Source organism: Strix uralensis, chromosome 4 (assembly GCF_047716275.1).
Source record: "Strix uralensis isolate ZFMK-TIS-50842 chromosome 4, bStrUra1, whole genome shotgun sequence".
Taxonomy (NCBI): Eukaryota; Metazoa; Chordata; class Aves; order Strigiformes; family Strigidae; genus Strix; species Strix uralensis.
Window position 1 is genome coordinate 127,839,816 of NC_133975.1, and position 13,118 is coordinate 127,852,933.

The following is a 13,118-nucleotide window of genomic DNA, read 5'->3' on the forward strand; positions in this document are numbered from 1 at the left end:
ACCAACTTTTTTGTGCTTTCTGTCCCTCAGCTTGAGATAGCAATGTTCCCTTAAACTGCGTCTTCCCCCTTATTTTCAGAAGTGCCAGCTGTAAAGCAATTCCTTAATACAAAAACCACAAGGTAGAAATTGTGAAATCTGTTGTGTGCTCTCGATCGGACATGATAGCCTCATTCCTTGCAGAGTGCATACCAACTTCACGTCACACTTCAGTGTCAACTAGAAATGTAGTGATGTTGTCCAGCCTGAGATATGACCGCACTGATAGCTGTGATGCAGATATAAAGCTCGGCATGCTGAAAATATACAGCGGGTATATGTGCTGTATAAATCAAAGGTCTAAAAGCTTTTTTAAAAAATATTCCTAATGTTCGCATTCAAGTTTTTCTTTTAAATGTCAGTAGAAATCTCAGACTTTAACTGCACTGTTGGAAGTTTATTATATTCAGTATCAGATGTTTTAAAGAGCCGAGTGGTACTTTCCGAGGTTGCTTGTTTTGCCAGAAATGAACTCTTTTCCCAGCAGGTGTGGTACGTTGTTAAGAACACTCGAGCTGTAAAATTGCAAGGTGTGTGCTGTCTCTGGTTTGAGCTTTGTTATGCTGACCAGCAATGAAAATGTGACTCCTTTTTGTGAGTTAAATTCAGTGCTACATCCAGGATGAAAACAAAGCAAGAGACGCGGTCCACTGCTTGTCAGCAGAGCGTGACTTCCAGTTCTTCAATCTACCTGAGTCGGACTGGCTTAAATTACAAATGAGACTGGGTTTTGATAGAGCAACAGATTTTGTCATTATTCTTGGAAGTATATGTGTGATATTGAGAATTCTGCAGGCTTGGTAGTTATCTGGTGTTTCTTCCTTGAGGGAAAAATGGCTTAAAGAAAGTTGACGGAGCTGACAGACCTGCTGCTTATGTCAGTCCATTGCTGTTGCACGGCACCAGATTTTAGGATGCGTGATATTGTACTTCATACCCTCACCTACTTTTAAGGGAGAGCTTTACAGCTGGGTGAGCTGGCTTGCTGTGCTGCTTAAACGGGGTGATTTTCTGCTCTTCATTTCCTGAGAGCTCCCAGTGCAGACGGGGCTCACGTCACGCCAGGAGGTGAACGCAGAGGATTAAAGCTTGTCCCTACCCCGTAGGGTCTGAGACAACTCACAAGCTGTGGTTGCGTCCAACTTAACCAGTCCAACTGCTCTCAGGCACCTCTGCTCAGTCCAGTCTTAACCTTCACCCCATGCTGGGCTGCAGCAGCAGTGTCTAATCCTGCACTGCCTGTTTCCTCAGGGAGGGAAAATCCGGTCGTCGTAGGAAGAAAAAGCAATGGACTGGAAGTGACTACATGACAGCACTTGTCATATCCGACAGGCTGAAAATGGAAAGGCTCTTGCTCGGGATGAAGCTGGCCAAGCTGAACTAATATTGGACCCATACATTAAATGTGAGTGTGTGCAGCCAGTTTTACAGATCAGCAAAGATTTCAGCAGGGATTCCCAAGGAATCCTAATGGGGTAGGGCAGCCAGCTTCCCAAGAGCATTGCGCCTGTCACCGCTTTCCTTCCCAGGCGTGGGAAGGGCATGTGGAAGGGATGCCGCAGCAACCTGGGCTCTGGGCCTGTGTGCTGGGAGGAGAGCAGGGGAGCAGCGCACTCGGTGTTGGCAGTTTTCAAGCAGTTGAGGTTTGTGGCTTCCTAGATATCTTCTGGTAGAACCACAGAAACTGCAGACTCCTGGATAGTGGAATGAAATCCAGGCAAGAAGACTCCTTCAGTAGTAAACAGGCACCCAGATATTTGGAGATCACTGGTTAGAAAATGCTGCTCATGTGGAAAGAAACAGAGGAGAGAGAGATGCCAAGAAGGGTTGGCGCGTGGGCTGAGTGGTTCTGGAAGATGTGAGGTGTGTATCGAACTGAGACCCACAACCGCCAAATACTTTTAAGAACGTGTCTTCCTTCATCTCCATCTGGCCAGCCCTCACTCCCCAGCACAGCGTCAGCTACAGTGAGAGAACCGTATGTACACAAGTGCCTGAGCCAGGTGGGTTGTGTGGACACTGTGGAAGAGACTTATCCCAAATGTACCATCACGGAAAGGCAGGGGTGAGACCTGTTGAACTATTACCCCAAGAGCAGTGGAGAAAACAGTTGGAAGTATCTCCTGGGGTTACAAAATGCAGTAATACACTGATAAATACGTACTTTTACCCCAACAGCTTACCTGTAAAATGTTCTTTTAACCCACCCCTCCTCTAATGCGCTTAATCAGGCTCCAAGTCAGGCAAGGAAATTGCAGTATGTGTTCAATGCACGTACCACAGTGCTGCCCTGAACTGAGCCTGAGACAGTCCGAGTTGGACTCACCCAGGTGCATCTAAATGTAACCCTCGGTAAGTACTAAGAAAGTTGTCTGAGCTTCCTGGACTCAGCAGGAGAGCTGGACACCTCTGAGAGGTGATTCATCTCCTAAGATTGGTATCTAAGGGAGCTGGAATGAATCACTCTCTGGAGGCACCCATCAAGCAGGAGAGGCAATAGTTTGTGTAGGAGATAAATACAAGCAATTTGATATTGAGTTGTGTGTCAGTGTGCTGACTGCTTTTACACTCAGATCTTAGGAGAGCCATGAACCAGCCTGGATTTATTGCAGTGTTTCTTGGAAGTAGAAGCTATATCATAATTATTTAATAATGAGATGCATTTGAGTGATTTCTGGAGTGTCCTGGGTCTAAACTTTCACAACAACTTTATGTCAAAGCAGCCTCATGGCTTTCATTGAAGCTACTCTTGATTTGCTGCAGTGAAAGTAAAAATGAGCGTTTAACTCAGAATGTCTGTTTCTTTTTGGAAATGTCGCTAAATTTTAGCAATGAAAAGATTCATTTTCGGAGGATTTTTAAATAGAGATTCATAACCTTTTATTTTGGAGTAAAGTCTATAAATTGTGAAATTATTGGAGCCACATCTGATATAATTCATTACAAAGTTTGTAACAGAGGTTTTCTTTAAGGGGATGGTGTGCAGCTTTGAATCAAATGCTTTTGATCTGTTGCTCAGTCAGTGCTGAAGTGGTGAAAAGCTGGTCTGATCCCAGGCCAATGAATCCTGTGATTGGCTTGAGTTGGTGTTGGGTCAAGCACATCTGGGGAAAAGAAAGTCACATAGGTCCGTCCCTTTAAATGTGTGTTCAAGGGACTCATTCAGAAGTTGTTATTGAGGTAGTCTAGTAGAGACTGTTCATGCAAGCAAAAACTTTTTGCTCCAGAGCTGCAATAAGGGGACAAAGGCTTGTAAGTCCCTGGGGGTTGTTCCTTGGACAGGTATGTGTTGGCTCACCTGAATAAAAACACCTGATGGTCCATCTCCCTCCTCCTCACAGAGTAGTCTGGTGTGGAAGTACCCCCGTCATCCTCCTTGGAGGCTGAGCCAAAGCTCACTAAAATCAGTTGGTCTTCCCGGGAACTGTATCAGGGGTTGGATCAGTCCCCGTGATCTGGAGTCGTTTGCTACCATGAGCTTAGCTTGACTGGCATGTCCAAAGAAGGGCAACGGAGCTGGTGCAGGGTCTGAAGCACATGTCGTACGAGGAGCGGCTGAGGGAACTGGGGAGGTTTAGTCTGGAGAAGAGGAGGCTGAGGGGAGACCTCATTGCCCTCTACAACTCCCTGAAAGGAGGGTGCAGAGAGGGGGGATGAGTCTCTTGAGCCAAGGAACAAGCGCCAGGACAAGAGGGAATGGCCTCAAGCTGCGCCAGGGCAGGGTCAGACTGGCTCTTAGGAAGTATTTCTTTGCAGAAGGGGTTGTTGGGCGTTGGAATGGGCTGCCCAGGGCAGGGGGGGAGTCCCCATCCCTGGAGGGGTTGAAGAGTCGGGTTGACCCAGTGCTGAGGGATCTGGTGGAGTTGGAAACGGTCAGTGTGATGTTCATGGTTGGACTGGAGGATCTTCAAGATCTTTTCCAACCTCAATGATTCTGTGATTCTGTGACACCAGGGTGCAGATATACTTCTGGATGCCTCTGTGCTGCCCTCTTCTTCCTCTGCAGCACAGAGGCAGCTTGACTTGGCTTTCCCCAGCAGTGCTTAAGCCAGAAAGCTGCCTCCCTGAGACATTCATAGTGTGGAGGGGTCTTCACATCTTTCACACTACTTCTTTGTGAGTTGCATAGGTAGTGGAGGGAGTGTATTTGTGTGCCTGGTCCTGCCCTTCTCAGGATTCGTTCTGGATATGGTGTCCAGATGGAAGGAGCAGCAAGCAGAGGCTCTTTGCATGGGCAAGGTTCTGTGCTGAGGAAGAGGATGTTCATACCCTTACTGGAGGTCAGTGTTTTCAAACTCCAGAGTTGTCACAAGTCAGTATGAGATTTTGACGCAGCGTTTGTTTTTCAGGGTGAGTGGAGATGCCCGCAACAGAATTTAGTCAAAAATATTCCACTCCAAAGAGATGTTTAAAATTTTTTTTTTGTAGGTCAAGGTAGATCATTTTGTGTAGAAGTTGTGGAAGTTTTACTTTCAACATACAAAAATCATTCTTCATTTGCAGCACTTTCTTCTACATTCCTTCGAACTCTAAATATGTTATGTCACACACAGTAACTTTAAGATATATGTAGCCAGTATATTTCAAAATACATACTCCAGCTGCCAGTTCTACTACAGATGTTCTCAAATAAACTTTTTTTTCCAAGATCTGTTCTGACACCCCCACACTAGTGCTGGTTTATTATTTTTGGTGTCAAACCAATGGAATTCCTTGTCAGTACTTAAACAGAAGCTGTGATAAATTTGTTTGAGTTATGCTGAAATGAGAAGGGAGAAAAAAAGTCTTCTTGGCTTAAAGTGAGTAAGGAGGCAAAAAAAACCAGGGAAAAATATTTCCATGCCTTTAACTATACTTTCAGTAAAATATAGATGAATGAACAAGTGGAACAAAGATTTGAACAGAAATTCAGAGATGGTGTTTGTGTGTTTTGAGGAAGGGTCTCAATACAGAGCAAGACAAAGAGGAGCCCTTAAATTCAGTAAAAAAACAAGTAGAAAAGTCCTCCAGAGATAGCTGGCTGTTAGGTTCATGCATCAGGGCTCCTGAAAAGGTGATCTGCGAGTTGCTTGCAGCCAGCAAAGCCTTTATATGCTTCCTGCAAAGGTCTTTTTGTTTTGTTTTGTTTTTTAATGGTTGCAGCTGTTGAACATGGATTCATGTTGTGCTGCAGTCCCCAGTCGGAGGTTTTAGGGCACAGCATTGGATACAGACCATGCACGTCGTATTCCCTGGTTTGCCCGGAGAGCATCCATCTCAGAGCAGGTTCTTCATAAGAAGAACATGTAGCTGATGAGCAGAAAGATGGATTTACAGACTTGCAAGTGTTTATCAGGTTTGCATGCAGAAGCCAAGGCATCAAGCGTATGGCAATTAATATGAGAACCCCAGTCTCAGTGATCAGCAGCAGCTGTGGGGATCTGGGGAGATGAGAATCAGCCACTGCATGAGTAGATGCCTTTGTGCAACTTATTTAGCAACCATTTCCCATCTTCCTTACCTGCAAAAGGTGAATAATCATATATATATCTACGCATATGACCTGGCTGCATTGAGCATAAGTGGAAGCTCCTTGACTCTTTGATATATGTGTGTTAAATCTCAGTATTAGCACTACTGCTCTGTACAGAGCTCACCATCTTTCCATTCCCAGCACAGCCAGTGTGTACAAATGCTACACCTTGTCTTGCTGGGGCCTTTCACAGACCTTGAAGTTTATATGAACAGATGTCACTGATGCTCTGACTGCAGATTTCATCTAGCAGATCATATCAGGCATCGAGACAGTAGCATGATGTAGCTTCCATATTGGCAGTGCAGTCCAAAACACCTTCTGTGTGGCAACCAAAGAAGCTGGGAGCGGATGCCAGGACCAGTCACCAGGTTTTTTTGACAACTGATGTGGACCATACACAGGTGGTCCTACCCATTTCTGGTTGTTTTAATTTAATTCTGAATTCCTTAAGTTGACAGATCTCATAGTGTTAGATGCAGATGCACTCAACTCCTTCTCATTAACTCTTTATATTTCTTTCGCTCAAAACTGACTTATGGTGTTGCAATTGGCCGAGTTGGGCACATCTTTTCTCTGTGATCTAATGGCGCATCCTCAGTCTATCCAGTTATTGTCAGGTTTTCTTGCTGTTTATATATTGGTTTAGATTGTTGTGCTTCTTTTTCAGATCTTAGTTATAAGTGGAATCAAGGTCCATGGCCTTATTGTTCAGCAGTCTGGATCTTAAATCAGGAGAAGTTAGCACCTTGGGACTAGGTCCCAACACCATTACCATCATAAAGCCAAGGAGATGCAGGGCTGGAAGGCGACTTCAGGAAATATCTGTGTCATCCCTCCTCTAAGACAGACTCGGATACACCTTGACCATCCCTGACAGGTATCTCTGTCATTTGTCTCTGTGCTGAGATAATTTTTCAGGCACTTAGCGGTCACTCTGGTCAGAGCTTTCCTTCTCCCCATGCGTGATGTGGGGGTGGTCTTTCCCCAGATGTTGGATGGTGTAACAGGGAGAGACCGTGGCACTGCCCTGATCTGGAGTGCAGTGTTCAGAGAAGTGGGTGGTGGGAAGCTGCGTGGGTGAGATTTGGTACCTAAGCTCAAGACATGACTAGTGTGTACAGGGGGGGATCTTTTTGACTGCCTGACTTGGATTTCCTCCCCTGACAATTAGGCTGGAACTGCTCATCTGGAAGGGTAATTAGGTGCAAGGGTGTAGAGTGACACATCCCTTGATCAGGCACTTAAGTTAGTTATAGGATGTGAAATTTAAGTTATTTACTCCCTCTACTGCTTCTTTGTTCAGTTTATTGCAAGGATAGGTGGGCACGTGGAAGTTGTTGAGATTTCTAATTGTGAGTGAAGTTGCTGTCTGCTGATTTGAAGTGAACGGCTGTGTACAGACACTGAAGGGGTAATTGGCAGAAATTGCTGATGGATGTCACTGTTAAACTACAACAAAAATATCTGCTTTTTTGCTTTCTGCTCTTGACAATAGTTAATCATAGTGCAAGAGAAATGCTGTACACCATCACTGAGTAATTTGTTTTTCAATAAAATCTGAAAATCTTTTTGTCCCCTAGGACAAAAAAAAAAATTGTTGTAACCTTCTCATCCCCTTCAGACATAAAAACCTCCAGAACAAGCAAATAGTAAATGAACAAGGTATTACTGTGAACAGACATATGTGCATAGCTCTAATACTCTGAGACCATTGCAGTGTCTCAGAAGGCTGTGTTTAAATGGAGAACATCATCTCCAGACGTCGAAGACTTGATGAAATGATTTTTCTTCACTGAACAAGAGATGTTTATTCCTCAAACCTGTGTAGCGCACTGTCTACAAAGAAACCCTCCCTATTGCTTATTTGCTTGGTTTTAGTAAATGGAATTACAGCTTTATGTCCTGAGTTAAACTGCTGGTTCTGAGCTCATTAAAAATTGGGGAGAGTTTGCCCTTCAACCTTAACTTCCCAGGTCAGTTGTTATCTTCAGGTACGTCAGTGTATGCCCAGACAGTTTGGCTGATTGTACTGAGTTGCTGTGCGTTTACACCAGCATAAGGAAGGGCAGGATTTGATTTTACAGGCAGTCCCTTTGGCTGAAATAAAATAAGCTATGGACATACCTTGCTGTTGGATTGATTATGTTGGATACCCTGCCCCCAGTTTTGTGCTAACAGTAGCAAACAATCCAATTACAGCCATGGCTAATCCAACCAAATGAGGTTTTATTGTTGTAAAATGGATAGAATAAGCTCTCTTCCCCTCTACCAATAGCAGTGCAACTCAGTCCCCTTTCCTGTAGGTCCATGTGCATCCGATATTTCCCCGGCCACAAAATTCACATCATCTTCTCCTTACTGCGCGGCATTAAGACCAGAATTTCATTGCAAAACTCTCCAGCCCTCACGATCGTTAACTGACTGTTATCAACATGAGCGTGTGTACAGGCTGCTGGAAACTATAGTCTTGTGATGCGTGAACGAGTCCGTCATCGTCGCGGATGCTCACTCTAACAGGTAACGTTGCAGTGTAAAGGAAATGCTGTCAATTCCTTCACTGGTGCCCAATTTAGCAGGAACGTTGCATTGACGTACTTTCCACATAACACCAGGCTGACTTCTACCTCTATCCATCTGTCAAAACCCAGCAATTGTCTCCACGGCATTGGTATGAAGCATTATTTTGTCAATGCAAAAATAATGACATATTAGGAGCTGAGAATTTGAGGACATGGTAAAATAAGCATATTTTGAGTAAAAGATAGATTGTAGATGCCTTGACTGACTTTTTGGAAAAGCTGGTCTCTCTCCTGGCTACAGTGGTAGCCACAGGTGACCACTGCTCTGCAGGACTTTGGGAACAGATGTTGCTGTCTCTAAATAAATAAGCCAGCACTTTGTGTTGGTAGTCCAGTGTCAGGAATGCACGGATGGCTTTTGGAAGGGAATTCAGTTACCTATTTGAGATGTTCTAAATTTCCATCAGGGTAGTTGGTTAAAAAAGAAGAGAAAAAGGAAAAATCAATTCTGTGATGACCTGGTCATAAAAAATTACTTCCAGGGCTGTATTTTTATGTTTCATTGATTATTTTACTGGCAGTCCATTCGATCCATTTTTATTAACAACTTTGAGACCAGAAAAGTGGTCCCAAATGAAATGGTATGGGTTTTTTTGTATTCCAAGCACTGCTGTCACATGCTAAATATCTTATATACATGAAGATAATCTGAAAAGAATTGGTTTTGAGTCTCCAAACATAATCCCTTCTCTCCAAGCCCCCTGCAAAATAACAAAGTGATTTTTCTAGCCAAGGTGAGGATGTATTTTCTCACTGTGTGAGCTGCATATGGAAATCTGTATATGATCGAAAAGCCACAAGTCATGTATCGCATCTTTCAGAGTGTTCAGGGGCAAGGGAGCTGTGCGTAGTTTACAGATGGGTGGTGAAAATGGTTGTCAGGACACGGCATATGCTGCTGGTTCCTGGTTTGAACGGACATGGCAGCAGCAGCGCATGGTGGTCACCTCCTCCCACAGCAGGGACTCAGAGTGGTGGTCAAGAACGTGAGAAGGCATGGACATCAGTGATATTGATCTTGTGATTTGGTTAGTCACAAGCATAATTCCCTTGCTAAATCAAAATACACTGGGATAAGTATGTAATAATTAATGCAAGACAAGGAGAGACTTTGTTAGAAGCATGTGGAAAGCCACAGGTTCCCCTTACTGGTTTCCCTTTGGGCTCCATGTGCAGAGAAATAGCATTACTACTTATGCTATGAAGCATCCACATTTGCAGGACAAGGAAAAAGATTTGCTGAAACAGAATAACAAACTAAAAATAATCTTTAAAAATGGGAAAGAGCAGGAGTTTGTGTTTATCCAATAATGAAAAGTCATCCAGATGGATTTGACCCATTAAGACATGCTTGATGCAATCATGTGTGGTCCTTTCCAGTTCTCCCTTCCCTCCTTTGTCAACCTCATGGGCTGAGTGTTGCTTTGACACTCGATTATAACCTCCAAATAATGAAAGAACACTTCTAGCAGCATGATCTGGCAGTCTGGCAAGGCTTTTTCCTATTTGTTAGTTTTTTCCCAATCTCTTCCAGTAGCATTCCTTTGAAATATCAGATGATGCCCAAAATCTAAATTCATTCTCAGCCTGTGATTCATCTCTGCTAAAGCCACAAACTGTGTTCATGCTCAGCATTGACTGTGTCAGACTACAGAAACTGGATGAGGCTTCTGTACACAGTGAGTTGCAGATACCTGTGCAAGCTCTTACGTTGAGTACTCAGGTTAAAAGAAGGTCAGGTAAAGTAGTCGGGTAAAAAGTCCTACCCAGTGTAAACATCTCTGCTCAGGATGGTAGTCCAAGGTCAGGTTGGACAGGGCTCTGAGCAACCTGATCTAGTTGAAGATGTCCCTGCTCATTGCAGCGGGGTTGAACTAGATGACCTTTAAAGGTCCCTTCCAACCCAAACCATTCTATGATTCTGTTATTCCCTGTATAGTCACAGGGAGATGCAGATAGTCCCCGGGCACTATTTTTCTTATCCTAAGGTTGACATCTAAAATAAGTCAAATGAATCCAACCCGGGCAGTGTCACTCTTCCTTTGCTATGGAGGAGGTGTATTATGGTATCTTTTTAGTACATAGTTGCTTCTCCATTTTCACATGGCAGGTTGTGGCAGAACCCTGCTGTTGTTCTTGCTGGAGAGGATGTCTTACTGCCTAAGACCATGAGGTCTCCATAAGTGTATGGGATTTAAGAAGGCATATGGAAGTTCAATGGAAAATGCTGCTCTTGATCCCTCTAAATTTGGAGGGTCTTAGTGGATCTATGCTTGATAGTTAATAATTGCTGTGTGAGACAAAGAACTGGAGTTACATAAGTTCTGCCTTCTGTTCTTCTCATGGAGGGTGACATTGCACATGTGCAAGGTTTCATTGCTGTGCTATGTAAATGGTGATTTGTTGTCCTTGCTGCTGGTACCAGGTTTGGATAAGTTAGCCCAGCATATATCTGTTCACCTTCCCTGTCAAAGTATATCCTTAAAATATGTTCAGATTCAGTAGCATTATATGGCCCAGGCTTTCTAGCTGTAACAATGAAATATTGATAAATTGCTGTGCTATCTGATTGCTTTCAAGTATAAGGGAAGAAGATTTCAGTAAATCAAGCAGTGACTTTCGATTAAATGCAATCTCTTGAACTGCAGTTTTGGTCTCAACTACTGAGTTTCTCAATGTACGGGAAAAGATTGATGCTGCTTTGTTGTACTAGATATAAATAACTCTGAGCTCTTTTTGCGTGTGAGGAAAAATAGATTTCCTTGAAATTTTGGTTGCGGATCATCTGCTAGACTTCTGCCGAGTGTAACGTGAATCTTGATCTTGTTCTAAATCGTATCTGAATTGAGATGTAGCATGTGTCTTTCAACTTAATGAAATCTCTTTGAATGATGCATATCAAACTGAGTAGTGATTTGTGTCAAGGGACCTCGGTGGCTGCTTACCTGAGGACAGGCAGTCAGCAAACTCTTTCTGAAAATAAAATTTCTTTAAGTTGAGGACCTAAGAAATTGTAAGGTTTTTTTTGATATTTAGCCCCAAAAGTACTGATTGTCTTAACCTCATGGAGGCTGGAACTAACTTTCAGCTGTCAAATAAAGGTGTTATGCTGCTTCTAGTGGGGTGCGTGGCCAAGGGCTGCCATTTCTAGTGTACCTTTCAACCTCGGAGTGACTTGTAAAACTTTTACAAAGTCTTATGAAGTAGGTCATGTTATCCTTGTTTGACAAGTGGGAGAAATAATGCTTGGAATTATGAAACGAGTGGAACAAAGTCATGGGGGGAGTTGTGTGGCTGTTAGATCATTTTCTCCACTAAAAAGTAAATATATGAAGGTGATTGCCTTTTTAAAGGTCTGGAAATGTCCAGTAGGCTCTGAAAAGCTCTGTAGAGAGTAATGCTTACCAAAAAATGAGGAGACACGACCATGCTTAGACATCATATAGGTCTTAATTTTTCAAAGTCGACTTTTGCAGGTCTAAGTTTCATAGACTGTGGGTTGTGTGCTGCATTGATTGAATGTATAGGACTATGTGGCAAGGTGGAACCTAGACTTGAGTGTCTCTCTTGGGTCAGAGTTCCCTCATTCTGGACAAAGAACAAACGGAAGGCATCTTTGAGAAAGATCTTAGCTGCTGGTTCAGTCACTTGTTTACTTGGTGGGTAAAAAACAACCTGGGGGGCTTTAAATAGGCTGAGAGAGGATTTTTCTGTACAGTATATTCTATACATCTCTTCCTTTGCGATCTTTGTAGTTAGACCTGGTGAATCAAACACAGCTTTAAGTTTATTGAAGGTTATATGAACCTTAGCTTCCTCTGGCAAGAGACCGTTGACTTGACTCATGCAGGTTCTTGAATCCTGGATACAGTCCTTGCTTTGGAATATACTTTTATGTTGTTGTTTGGCATGGAGTTACTTGCATGAGGTGTACTGGAATGGCTCATGTTGCAACAAAGAATGTTGTCCTCTGAGATGTCTGCCATATTTGTTGCACATTTGGCACCCTAGACATGGGGTTTGTGTCTGGTTTTGTATTCTTTTCAATGTGAAATAGGTGTGATTATCCTATTAAATCCTTCCAAGTCATGGCAAGGTCAGTGGCTGCTCTGGGTATGTGTATTCCATAAGTTTAGGTAAGATGGTCACCAGTTGAAATGGCAGCTGCAAAATAAACGGTGGGTGATCTCAACTGACCATGAACACACCAAAATTGCCTGTCATCTTGACTTTCCGACTGAGAAGAGGACTCTCTTGTGCTGCTCATGTGTTGACCTCTTACACAGGCACCTTCAGTAAATTCGGAAGTACATGCAAGATCACCAGGCACACTCTGCCAGATTCCAGCACTGCACTCTTTTCTGTTGTTTTCTGGTTCTTCATCCAGTCCTTCAAACTCTTACTCGTAAAACGTGGTGCCCTACTCACTGGAAAATTTTTCATCTGGTACCGCTGGTATTTCTGGGACCTGGGTCTTCTCTGCTGCCTTGTGCCTCTATACAGCCTCCATGTGAAATGCAGCATCTTGGTGTTGGCTGCACCTAGTAGAAGAAGAAAGAAAAAGCAACTTCTCTGAAGATGTGGACATTCTGATTTGGTGCATGTAAAAGCTTAAAACTGGCGTCTTCAATGGTTTAGCAGAAGTCTTCATCCAAAAGACTTGTCAGTGACTGTGGCTTCATTCCATACAAGAGTCCCAAGGACCAGTCTGGAGGATGGAAGGAGGTAGTTCTCCTCTGGAGAGGCTCTCAGCACTGACCCCGGAGGCAGTGGTTCCTCAGCTCTCCTTTCCACCCTAAGGGAGAACGGTGACCTCTCCTTTTGCCTGATTCAGTGTCAGTGCTGAGGAAGGGGCCCACGTGAGTACAAATTCCTTTGCCTGTTCAGACCCTATGGATGGAGCCGTGGGGCTAAGAATATGCTGCAGCACAGGTCTCGTGTTTCTTCAGGGGAAAGACTGGTTTTCATACAGCACCTTTTTTTCT

The 13,118-nt window shown here is 43.6% G+C and overlaps 1 protein-coding gene across 3 annotated transcripts in view; it reads left to right on the top strand.

Moving 5' to 3' along the window:
• The window catches only part of SLC35F4 (solute carrier family 35 member F4), a 126,717-nt gene that overhangs the window by 89,974 nt on the left and 23,625 nt on the right, over nucleotides 1-13,118 (top strand). The gene's annotated exons all lie outside the window — the stretch shown is intronic.